The 12,705-nt window shown below is 42.7% G+C and overlaps 1 non-coding gene across 1 annotated transcript; it reads right to left on the bottom strand.

Moving 5' to 3' along the window:
• Nucleotides 1-12,357: 12,357 nt before the first annotated feature.
• On the bottom strand, nucleotides 12,358-12,496 carry LOC121054333. Its single transcript, XR_005811737.1, has one exon. It is a non-coding gene; the product is annotated as a small nucleolar RNA Z247 (small nucleolar RNA).
• Between the last annotated feature and the right edge of the window lie 209 nt (nucleotides 12,497-12,705).

Raw genomic sequence — 12,705 nt, 5'->3', positions numbered from 1 at the left:
ATAATATTTTATAGGAAAATGTTTAAGAATATACTGTGTCGAGTCATTTTTAATTTACATTAGACACTTGGGTACATAATGTTGAAATACAAATATACAACGATGGATATATGAAAAATATATATAGAGAAAAATTATATGTGTATCTTAGTAATAATGAGTAGCAGGTATAGTTGTGACACAGTAATTAAAATGAAGTTGTCGTTACTTGTTATTGGAGTGAATTATTTGGTGAAGGGTGATATGTCGGTGTATGTTTGTATGTTGCAATATCAAGAATTTAGAAAATATCATTTGAAATTTTCTTGTTTTCCCTATAATATGTCATATTATCATAAATATAGTCACAAAATATTTTCCTATTTTCCATGTATTTTTTTAGATTTTTTAAAGTTTTTTTTGCATTTGACATCACATCCGTGGTCTTCTCGCGGTAACCGCGGTTTTGGCTAAAAAACCGCGCGGTAACCGCGGTAAGCCGCAAAAACCGCACGAGTTTAAATTCAAATTTTTGGATTTAAATTCATCACGGTTTTTGCGGTTTTTGTGGTTACCGTGCGGAATTCGCGGGAGCGCGGTTTTGGCGGCTTGTACGGTAAGGGGAACCCTTTTTGTGTTTGTCCTTTTGTGAGTGGGTGACGCGCATTCTAAAAAAGAAGTCTTCTAAAAAGAGAGTGATGTGCGTGCACCCGTGAGTAAGAACATGATGCTCTACTCCATCCATAGCTCTCGCTGCCGACATGTTCTTGATCAGTCGCATTTGGAGATCAACCACATGGCCGACATACAGACCAATCACACTCGAGAGCTTCGCAACGTGCAAGAAGAACGAGAGAAGCAGAACATGAGGCCGGCTTGAGCCTGATGAATCGAGAATGACATGTGGTCACTAGTTGGGAGACGTCGAATGCATGGGCGGCCCGCGGCCGTTCCATCTGCCAAATTGCTAGCTGCCGGCCGCAGCCCCGCACCTACGAGGGAAGAAAGGGTCCTCGTCCCCATTGGAACCGGATCGTCTGACGTTGCCCAGGGACGTCGGGGGCTGCTGCTTCGTCCGATCGGCATCTCGCAGCGACGCTGTTTCCTTTCTTTTGTTCAGCACGAGTACAACGACGAAGGCGACCAAATAGGCTCGCCCTCGGCCCAAGTCAGCGAAAATGGCCCACAAAAATTCTTGCCGTGTATACCATTCGCTGCTCAGTTTTCTGGAGGGAAAAAATGGCGCCATTATAGTCGGCCGGAGGGAAAAAAAATGGCGCCATCTGAAATTCTCTATCTGATTTTGTCATAAATAAAATGACCCAATTCAGTACTGAATGACATAAATCACATTCAGTACGGAATCACGGTCTCAATTCACATAAACAGAGTATCAAATTGACACTATTATCACATTCAATACTGAATCACGGTCTCAATTCACATCAATTTTCAATCTCAATTCATATATGTACAATTCCAATCCCAATTTCTCAAACAGATGTTATCTCCCTCTTCAGAAAGCTACGGTGGTAGTGGTGGTCGCATCCCTCCCATGGCTATTCGGGCTTGGCAGCAATGACCGCCCTTTTTCCATTTCTGTGCAGCTCTTGGCGTTCTTTCGACGTGAGTGGTGGTGAAGAGCTTGGCGCCGCCGCCGCCGCCTCTACGGCCGTAGAAGCTGTCATTCTCGAGGATGCCACCGTCGTGGAAGCTCTCATGCGGGGGAGGACGGAGAGGAGGGCGATGTTGAATGAGTGTTCCTCTGCAGATCGCTCCTCCCACGCGGCCACGCCCGCGCCGAGGAAGGCGGCGAGCAGCCATGCCGGGGATTTTTTTTTCCTTTCGCGACGACAGATTGACGAGCAGCGTCTCGTTCGTTCTTGTCCACTGCAGATGCTCGTAAATGGGCTGAATGGGCCGTCCTCGCTGCGACAACGATGCCGAACAAAAGAAAGGAAGCAGCGTCGCCGCAAGATGCCGATCGGACGAAGCAGCAACACCCGACGTCCCTCTGAAGTTGCGTGGGCAACGCCAGACGATCTGGTTCCGTCGTCATTACATTGGAGAAAACGGAGTGTCTCATGTAGGTGCACTGATACTGAATCTGAATGATCCGTTCAGATCGACAGGAGCACATGGGAGACGGAGAGCCATCGATGGTGGGACAAAGGAACCATGCGAGGATGGTGCATGTTTAGACTGTATTCTTTTGTTAGATGAAGGTGAAAAATTATCTATTTTTTAATATATATTTTATGATATAAATGATGAAACTAACTACTATAAAATTAAAAAATCTAATTTAGAAACATGAAATGATTATCCTCTATACATTTTTTTTAAAAAATACATCATTTAAGAATTTAAGAAACTTATGGGCAAAAGCTAGGAATAATATGGTCTAAAGGAGCTTAGACTTAATAATACTAAACACCACAACATTTTTGGTGTTATGCATGTTCGCAGAAGGAGCATACAACAACCCCAACAACATACTTCATATCGGCATATTGATTCCACACCTCTCCCAGAAGCAGAAGAAATGGGCATCAGCTTGTATTTTCAATAACGCAACTGCAATTTTCATTGGTAGGTGCCGGGGTGCCGGCCACAGAACCTTCCCAGAGAGCATTGCATTGATTGGGAGCATGTGAATTTTTAATATTTCGAGCTTTGCATTAAAACAAATGCATTTTTGTGATCACTGTATACCACTGTACCTGTCCATAATGCTGTGTTCTTTCCTTTTCATGTCCCTATTCCCTATTCGAAAGAGTGGAAATGGAGTCCTCTCAACATTGATAGGTTGAGATTGAGACTAAGGCCCGTATAGTTACAAAAACATCACATCGAATCTTTCGACATATAAATAAAATATTAAACATATATAAACATTAAAACTAATTACACAGTTTAGAGGGAAATTGCGAGACAAATCTTTTAAGCTTAATTAATACATGATTAGTCATACGTGGTACAGTAATCAACATATGCTAATGACGGATTAATTAGACTCAAAAGGTTCGTCTCGCGGTTTCTAGGCGAAATCTGCAATTTGTTTTGTAATTAGACTACGTTTAATACTTCAAATGTGTGACCGTACACGTCGATGTGACATCTCCCCTAAAATTTTTTGGGAACTGAACGCAGCCTAAGGCCGCGTTTGGCCACCCTGGTTAGGTATCTAAACTCCATTATTTTCCGCATGCATGCTTCTCAAACCGCTAAACGGATTATTTTTTGTGAAAATTTTCTATAGGAAAGTTGTTTTAAAAATTCATATTAATCTATTTCATTTTTAATAATTAATTAATCATGTACTAATCTGTTACTACGTTTTTCGTGCCGGATTACTAACCCACATCCCACCTCCAGTCCAGCTGAACACAGCCTAAGGCAGATTATTTGGGGCAAAAATAATCTAAACCAATTTTCTCACATAAAATGAGTAAATCATCAGAAAATGAATAACATATTTGCAAAAATATATAAAAAATGCTTTAAAGAAAAAAAAACTATTTTTCAGTTTCAAATAATTAACACATAATTAATTATATGCTAATGACTTAACTTGTTTTAGTATAAATTGTTCGACCCAAAATTAGCCCAAAAAACTCGCCCTAAGATGCCTGATGATGCATTACTGTCTCTCAACTATGTGAATGATCCAGAAATAAATCAACTTAACATTCCTCCGATGCTCTAGTTGAAATTTCACAGAAAATGAAGTTGAACAGACAGAGTTTCAGACAGTAATAGTCATTGGTATGGCTACATCCAACGAGCTGATATGTCAAGTTCTAGGCACCAGAAATCTCGTGGAGATACTCAATTTACTTGCATAAAACATTGAAGAAGTGAATAACTTTACCATCGTTCTGAAAAGTTCTTTTGGAAAAGTTACATACCGAAGACAACGCTGTATCGTAAGTTCGTAACCAATTTAGTCTTTCAGGTGAATAGGTTGAACCAATTTAGGGGACGCATCGTCAAACAAACAGAGTATTTCCGGATTAAAACTGGAACGAGATTAACCTCAACTTGGTTGAAAGCAGCTACAACCTACACTAAGCGATTGGCTTTGCTAGCGCTGCAAATTTGTATTGTCCAGACCTTTTAAGCAGGGGAAAGAACCAATGAAATATCCTCTGTTGTCTCCTTGACCTTCGCGGCATCCATAAACACAGCTCAGTACCGTCAGCATCCTTGGCTTCTCTGGTTAAGGAAGATGATCTGATACAGTACGGGTGAAGCGCTAATGCAGAACGAAGATCTCCTGCGAGAGCTCTTCGCCTGTTGTCAGGCACCTGCAATGTCAAACACTAAGTTCAGAGTGATGGAAGTTATTTGTTTTTTTTGCTGCCCAACCTTCAGATGCATTTCCTTTCCACTGGGGAAATGATAACAACAATCTAAAGATGCAACTCTACCACTAAATTCTAGGCGCTGGGATGCCTAATTGCCTATAACTGCCTTTTCCCCTACACGCAATATTTGGATTATATCCTGTCGGGCAGGTTGTATATGTGAACTTAGGGGCGGAGCTACAGTCAACTCCAATAACCTCCAACGAAATCTATTAGTCAGGTAAGATGATATTTAGTAAGATCAGTGTATTCTGACCTAGCGACCTGATGAATTAATTTTCTAGCTCCACCATGTGAAGGCATCTTTGGAACTGTTGTCAGGTGCGTTCGTTACTGAAGTCTCGCGTTGTTGCTTGGCCGTTTGCTTTTTCTAGGACAGCCTCGCCTTGTGCGCCTCGCCTTGTCCCTGCAAGAATGTACGAGCGAGTCATCACGCCCTTTGTCTTAATCTGATTGGATCATCGAGTTGGTAGTACACCTACTTATACGACGAGCACCCAGACTTTCCAAGGATGCTCAACAGCTAAAGCCCAACAAGGTGAGGGCAGGTTTGTTACACAGCACAAAGTACAGAAGTACTATATGCACTGAAAGTGTCAGCACTGGCCGGCCACTGATCAAATTTACTCGACAGCTTAACAACGCTCTGTTGCCTAGTCGTGACGACAAGATACCACCCAAAAACAACTCGCAGCGAGGACACTGGAGCCCCTGGACCTGGAGACCACCGGCGAGTTAAATTCCGGCAGGCCGAACACGTTGGGCCACGGCCCGTTTCTGCTGCGTTTCCATGCAAAAGGGGTTCTGACTTCAGCAGACAATGCCTAGGTGCGAGTGGGGAGGTGGGCTACAAACCATAGAATGGCAGGTGCTCTGCTCAGTTCAGTACAGCTTTTAGCATATACTGTGCATATCCATGTAAAATTGATGACTGTAAGAGAAAAAAACAGTTATTTCAAAAAATCACTTGAATTTTATGTGTGTGTGTGGGGGGCGTGTGACATGGGGGTGAGGAGAAGCACGAATGACTCTGCAACATATCCATCTAATTGATGATGGACTGCACATCCCTCTAGAGAAAAAAAACTTTATTTAAGAATCCATTTTTTTAAAAAAATTTGGAAGCGGTAGTTTTTGCATTACTTGAGATAGAAAGAAGAATGGACGACCACACTTTTAAATAGCATAGATAGACTAGCAAGCAATATTACCAGTATGCATGCTGGGCTTGTTCGCAAGTGAAGCGGGAGAGAAATTTTTTCCTCTGTTTTATTCCGTGTGCATGCTTTCCGAACTGTTAAACAGTATATTTTATATACATATATACAAGAAAATTATTGTAAACATCAGATCAATCTATTTTTTTTAAGTTTATAAAAGTTAACTTAATTAACACGTGTTAATAACTTTTTTATTTTATGTGCGTTGATTAGACTCAACTGATGGCATCAGCTGCGAACGAGCCTAGGAAATTTGTAAATATGCCATTATAATTATGCAAAGTTGAAGATATGCCATTAGTATCTCAATGACACGTAGGCCCGCATACGTCAATGGCATGTGGGTTAGAATAACATATCTTCAATTTTATAAAATTATAATGGTATTCTTGCAATTTTCGCTTTTATTAGTATACGGTATTCACGGAAACCGGCCGGACCGACCGCAAGTGCCAAACGGTTGAAGCGCAACACGAAGAAACAGGCAGGCAGTATTCACGAGTAGCGGGCGCATCCCCCGTGCGATCTCCGTGGCGCTCCCGAATCTTAACCCGCGTGAGTACACATCCACACATGATTTTTACGAGCGGAAAGGCTGCGGACTGCGAGTAAGCAATCCAAACGCAAACGCAAACGCACGCACCGAGAGGGTCACCGCACGGCCGGACGGCAGCGTCCTGCATCGGATTCTCTCCCTCCCCTCCCCCGCGCCCGGCCTCTCCCCGGAAAACGTTAGCGCCCGTGACACCGCCACCATGGCCACCACCACCACCACCCGCGCGCCGTGGGCGAAGGTTCTCCCCGCGCGGGCCAAACACGCCGCGACGACGCTAACGACAGAGGGCGCGCGCCATGCATGCATCCAAGTCAGTCCCTCCCTACCCGTCCCAACCGATCTCTCAGCCGATAAACAAATTAAAACACTCCCTCCACCCCCCGCGCTGATTTGAGGCCCAGACTATTAATCTTTTATCTGCATGCAGCGGCGGCAGCAGTAGCGGGTGACTGTAACGGTGTATTTACAAATAAAAAAATTATTTATAAATAAAAATTTTATATATGTATTCTTAATTATCTAAAAACTAAGACTGAATAATAAATTTCGATGAAAAAACCTTGTATTCAATTCTAAATTTAAAATTTAAAATTTATTTTATAAATATAAGTAAAAGTGAAAAAAAATATGTGACAGTCTGGCGTGCCTGTCATATGAAAAGATAATACTCGACTGTCATGTCTTGGTCGATCATCTAGGGAGGTGGACCTGCTGCAGATCAGAAATATAGAGATGAACAGCAGCAGCAGTAGCCAGCGTGGGGCTGGAAATCCCAGGTTGGGAACATAAAAATGATTGATCGACCATATGCAAGATGCTTCATCCCACGTTTGACGATATGCTTGGTGGGCGATTAAGAAATTGCGAAGATTCTCTCAGGTTCTTGGAGAGCGACCAATAAACATTCAGAGTCTGCTCGCAGATAGCGAAGAGAGCGAGCGCTTCTTCAGATCGATGAGCGGAGATGATCACATGCGTGTCGATCTCGTACGTACGTACATACATCCATCCGGTCATATATTCCTAGGCTACTACTGCCCTAGCACGGCGATCGAACGCCCAACCTTGTTGCTTCCAATTCTAGGCTAAGCCGTAAATCTTGCACGGTAGCCGTGTGGAAAGGAAACCAGGGAAAAAAAAATTCAGGGTTTCAGACAGACAGGAAAAACAAACACTACTAGGTAATTAAATCAACGCAGTGGGCCGGCATCTGTTCGATCACTGTATCCCATGGCTAGGCTAAGTACCTCTGACGCGATCTGATTCACAAGATTCCCTGTGCTTTAGCTACACTGCTACAGTCACCACATTCCGATCTCCTTTTTACCATGCTGATTGATTGCTGCTGATCGATCATCTCCTTTTCGGTGTTTGGCTTTTGGGGAAACCATCGTACTTTTTGGGCTAATCCATCTTTTATATCTGTCTCGATGCATCATCATCTATCGCGGACAGCGAACAGAGACAAAAGTAAAAGCTGATGGCGAAGTGAGAGAGCCCTTTCCATGCTGCTGCTGCCTGCATATATATCACTCAAGAATCATCGGGAAATCGCGGCCACTCTTGTGGGCGATATTGAAGCCCTTTTACACGGCGCGTGTCCTTGCCGTGTCGCCGTCGATCGATGGCTAGCCGGGCACATGACGCTAGCTGCATGCAGCAGTACGGAGAGCTTCGGCTCGGATCAATAATTAGAAGCGAGAGCCGAGCTGAGTGACGACTGATGAGCAACTGAGCAAGCAAGCGAGCAAATCGCCTTGACCGCAAGGAGCCCAACGGGGAAAGCCAAAACTTTTCGGAGTAGTAGGAGTCCTACTAACAGAATCTAACAGTTCAACCTAAACATTCCTTTGCTGAGGCCTGAGAGGTATATATGTGTACCAGTCACCAAACCTGGTCCTTCCACAAGAAATTTCGTCCTACACACGCACACTCACCATCATCGATCTATATACGCAAATATCTTGCAACTGAAGTACTGAAGCTCATTTATTCTGCTTGAATTGTACTGAGATTTCACCTTTCTATGTTGCAGCATCATTCATGTAGTTGAAGAGGAATATATATGTACTCCATGTGGTAAAAAATATTTATCGTTTAGAATAGTATTTAGCTAAACTTATAATATTCTGACTATCAATTATTTCTTAAATGTTTACATTCAATATAAGACAAACGATATACACACATTTTCTTGAGAAGTATTATCATAATATCATAAATATATTAGATTTTATAAATTTATTTTAACATAAAATTATTTATCAAAATTTTACAAGTCTAATTAAATCTTATTCTAGACGATAAATATTTTTGACCGGATTAAGTATACTATGTGAAGCGTGGAACGTCTGCGGTGAGACGGCTGCGTGTTAATTTTCCAAGCCTAATACGGCTGAGATAGTACAAGCATATATATGGTTGATTACGGTGGTTAGGCTGCACCTAATACACAAGAGATATAATTTTCTATCTATAGGCCAACAACCTTCTCTCAACCATATATGGTTACAACGTATTTTGTGTATATCTAACACTCCTCAATCTAAACCTGCAATATTTAGATTGTGTCTAAACATTTCCATCTGTCGAACTGTCAAGGTTTTAGTAAAACCATCTGCTACTTGATCATTGGTAGAAATGTATCCAACCTCAAGTAACTTTCGAGCCACCCTCTCTCTCACAAAGTGATAATCAACTTCTATATGTTTAGGACGAGCATGAAACACTGGGTTAGCTGTCAAATATTTTGCTCCAATATTATCACACCATATTTTAGCAGCTCTAGGCGCTATTATGCCTATTTCATGAAGCAAGGTCTGGATCCACATGACCTCTGCTGTTGCATTAGCTAGAGCCTTGTATTCTGCCTCTGTACTTGACCTAGAGACCGTAGCTTGTTTTCTTGCGCTCCATGAAACCAGATTTGGTCCTATGAAGACTGCAAAGCCACCAGTAGATCGCCTATCATCTAAGCAACCTGCCCAATCTGCATCAGAGAAAGCACTTACAAGCAGAGAGTTAGATTTGCTAATCTTTAGTCCAAGTTGCTTGGTGTATTTGAGATATCTCAATATTCTTTTAACAACAGCCCAGTGTTCTGTGGTTGGAGCATGTAAATACTGACAAACCTTATTCACTGAAAAGGATATGTCGGGTCTGGTTAAAATGAGGTACTGAAGTGCCCCAACTATGCTTTTGTATTGTGTGCTGTCACTTGGTCCAAGAGGCGTACCACCCTGTGCTGATAGTTTTTCTGAAATAGATAGAGGAGTATTGACTGGTTTACAGTCATTCATCCCTACTCTCTTTAAAATATCAGATGCATACTTCTCTTGTGTGAGGATCACACAATCTCGTGCTTTGTTCACTTCAATACCAAGAAAGAAGTGAAGCTCTCCCAGATCTTTTAAAGCAAAATCTTGACTTAGTCCTTTTGGAAGTACTGATGTTGCTTTTGATGCAGAACTAGCCACAATGATATCATCAACATAAACAAGTATAAAGATAGTAATGCCTCCTTTGTTATAAAAGAACAGAGAAGTGTCAGATTTTGATGGTATAAATCCTAGCTCATGTAACTTTGTACTCAGTCTAGCATACCATGCCCTTGGTGCCTGTTTCAGGCCATATAGTGCTTTGTCTAACTTGCACACATAATTTTTATGGTTCAACTGCTCATATCCTGGGGGTTGTTTCATATAGACCTCTTCTTCTAAAACACCATGTAAGAAGGCATTTTTAACATCTAGCTGGCGAAGACTCCATCCTCTAGACACTGCTATGGATAGAATAGTCCTAATAGTGGCTGCTTTCACAAAATGACTAAATGTGTCTTCATAATCAATACCATACCGTTGTTTAAATCCCTTTGCTACAAGTCTGGCCTTGTATCTGTCTAAGCTCCCATCAGCCTTCCTTTTAATTCTATACACCCATTTGCAATCTATTATATTGAGCCCTTTTTTAGGAGGAACTAAATGCCAAGTTTTATTTTTTATGTGCATCATACTCTTCATCCATGGCCTTTTTCCAATGAATATCTCCTAGGGCTTCAGTTAGATTCTGGGGTTCCCCAGATGATGTAAAGCAGCTATACTTAACAGTGCCATCAGTATAAATTTTTTCTTTTCGGATGCCACTCTGTAATCTGGTTTTGGGCCTGAATGTTACCTCAGAGATTGGCGCTGAAGTGGCCACATGAGCACTTTGCGCAGGTGATCCAACAACACCAGTACGTGCATCAGTCAACCCGTTCGCATCATTACCAGGTACAGAGGCGGGCTGCTGTGACGCGTCGTCTTCCAATTGGTGTGGTTCGGCTTGTGGTGGCGATTGAGGCGAGGTGGTATCATTCGGTTGGACGGTGACTGCTTCTGCTGCTGCTTGTTCCTGGGATCGATCATACGAGGTGGATGCCCCTTGTACTTCCGTATTTGCTTGGTGCACACCAGTGAGAACGCCTGGATATATTTCAGTGCCTATTTCTGCATTTTCTGCACCAACAGAGCTGATGTTTGGACTGTTAGGCATGATATAATCATGCATATGGTCAGTACTGCTATGTTTCACTCCCCCTTGATTAGATGCATGCGGTAAAAGATGTTCTGGAAGGAGAGAAATCTCAGCACGAAGACGAGCTCCGGCGTTTGAGTGTAGCCGAGCAAAGGGAAATTCATACTCATCAAACGTAACATCACGAGAAACATAGACGTGGCCAGTGGCTATGTCAAGGCATTTAAAGCCTTTATGCATGCTACTAAATCCAAGGAAGGCGCATTTTTTGGAACGAAATTGAAGTTTGTGAGTGTTGTATGGTCTGAGATTCAGCCAACACGTACATCCAAAAATGCGAAGAGATTGGTAGTCAGGTTTGCGACCAAAAAGCTTTTCAAGAGGTGTGGCAAAGTTGATAACCTTGCTAGGGAGACGATTAATAAGATAAACGGCAGCGAGAAAAGCTTCGTCCCAAAATTTTAAAGGCATAGAGGCATGGGCAAGGAGAGACAATCCTACTTCAACGATGTGACGATGCTTGCGTTCAACAGCACCTTTCTGTTGATGGGTGTGAGGGCAAGATACTTGATGAGATATGCCAATTTTCGCAAAGAAAGTGTGCAATTTTTCATATTCTCTTCCCCAGTCAGTTTGCATCGCAATGATCTTGCGATCAAACTGTCTTTCGACCATGCGCTGAAATTCATGAAATTTTCAAAAACTTCTGATTTAAATTTAAGGAAATAGATCCAAACAAATTTACTATGATCATCAATGAAACTAACATAGTATCGTTTCCCTCCGACAGAATTAGAGGCTTGGCCCCATACATCAGAGTGAATGAGTTCCAAAGGATTAGTAGCTATGCTTGATGATCTAGAGAAAGGAAGTTGATGACATTTTGCTTGAAGACAAGCATCACACACGGACTCACTAGGAGTTTTATTGCTGCATGGTAAATTATTGCGACTAATAACTGTAAGAACTATGGGCTTCGAAGCATGCCCAAGACGATCATGCCACCGCTCAAACGATGGTGAAACTGCAAAAGCTTGCTTTATTTGTGCTCCGGCAGGTAGGGGGTAGAGTCCTCGCCGGCATGGTCCTTTAAGAAGTATTTTCTTCGTGGCCTTGTCCTTGATCAAAAAATATTTGTGATGAATCTCAAGGAAAGCATAGTTATCAGCAACAAGTTTATGAACTGACACAAGATTTTTTGATGCTTGAGGCACATGAAGAATATTTTTAAGATGCAAGGGGCGACTAGGAGTAGAAACATAGGAATGACCAATATGCGCTATATCCATACCTTCGCCATTGGCTGTATGAATCTGATCAGTGCCTTGATACTTCTCTTTGGTTGTGAGCTTGTCAAGTTGACTTGTGATATGATCGGTTGCACCAGTATCCACATACCAGTTGCTATCCGTACCATATGCATAAGTCGCCGCACCACCAAGCTTTTCATCAGGAACATAAGTTTCATCAAAGCGATGCCAGCATTCAGAGGCTACATGCCCTCTTTTGTGACACACTTGGTAGGTGGGGCGATTATCACCGCGACCTCCTCCATTGTTGCCACGACCTGCGTTGCTGCCGCAACCACCAGTGCGGCCACCGCCACGGTTGCCGCGTCCGCGCTGCATGCCGCTGTGACTGCCACCGCGAGGCAGATTGTTGCGGTTGGCGGCGTTGGTGGAAGCTGACATATATGCTTGATGAAGCCGAATTTTGTTCTCAAAATTCAGGAGATGTGAATACATCTCAGTCACTGTGATAGGTTCAGCTCGGGCGACGAGAGCTTCGACGATCGGATAAAAATCTGCATCAAGACCATTAATAATATATGCAATAAGATCATCTTGATCAATTGGCTTGCCTGCTGCAGCGAGTTCGTCTGCAATTGATCTCATCTTGGCCACATATTCTGTGATTGTCATGGCGCCTTTCTGCGTGGAGGTGAGTGCCAGCCGCATGTTGATGAGGCCAGCACGTGATTTAGATACGAACATGTCGCTGATGGTCTTCCATGCCTATGCTGCTGTTGCTGCGCCGGCAACCTGAGACAGGATCTCCCTCGACA

Source organism: Oryza brachyantha, chromosome 4 (genome assembly GCF_000231095.2).
Source record: "Oryza brachyantha chromosome 4, ObraRS2, whole genome shotgun sequence".
NCBI classification, from domain to species: Eukaryota; Viridiplantae; Streptophyta; class Magnoliopsida; order Poales; family Poaceae; genus Oryza; species Oryza brachyantha.
The sequence above is the reverse complement of the archived record's forward strand: the minus strand, read 5'-3'. Positions and strand labels throughout refer to the sequence as shown.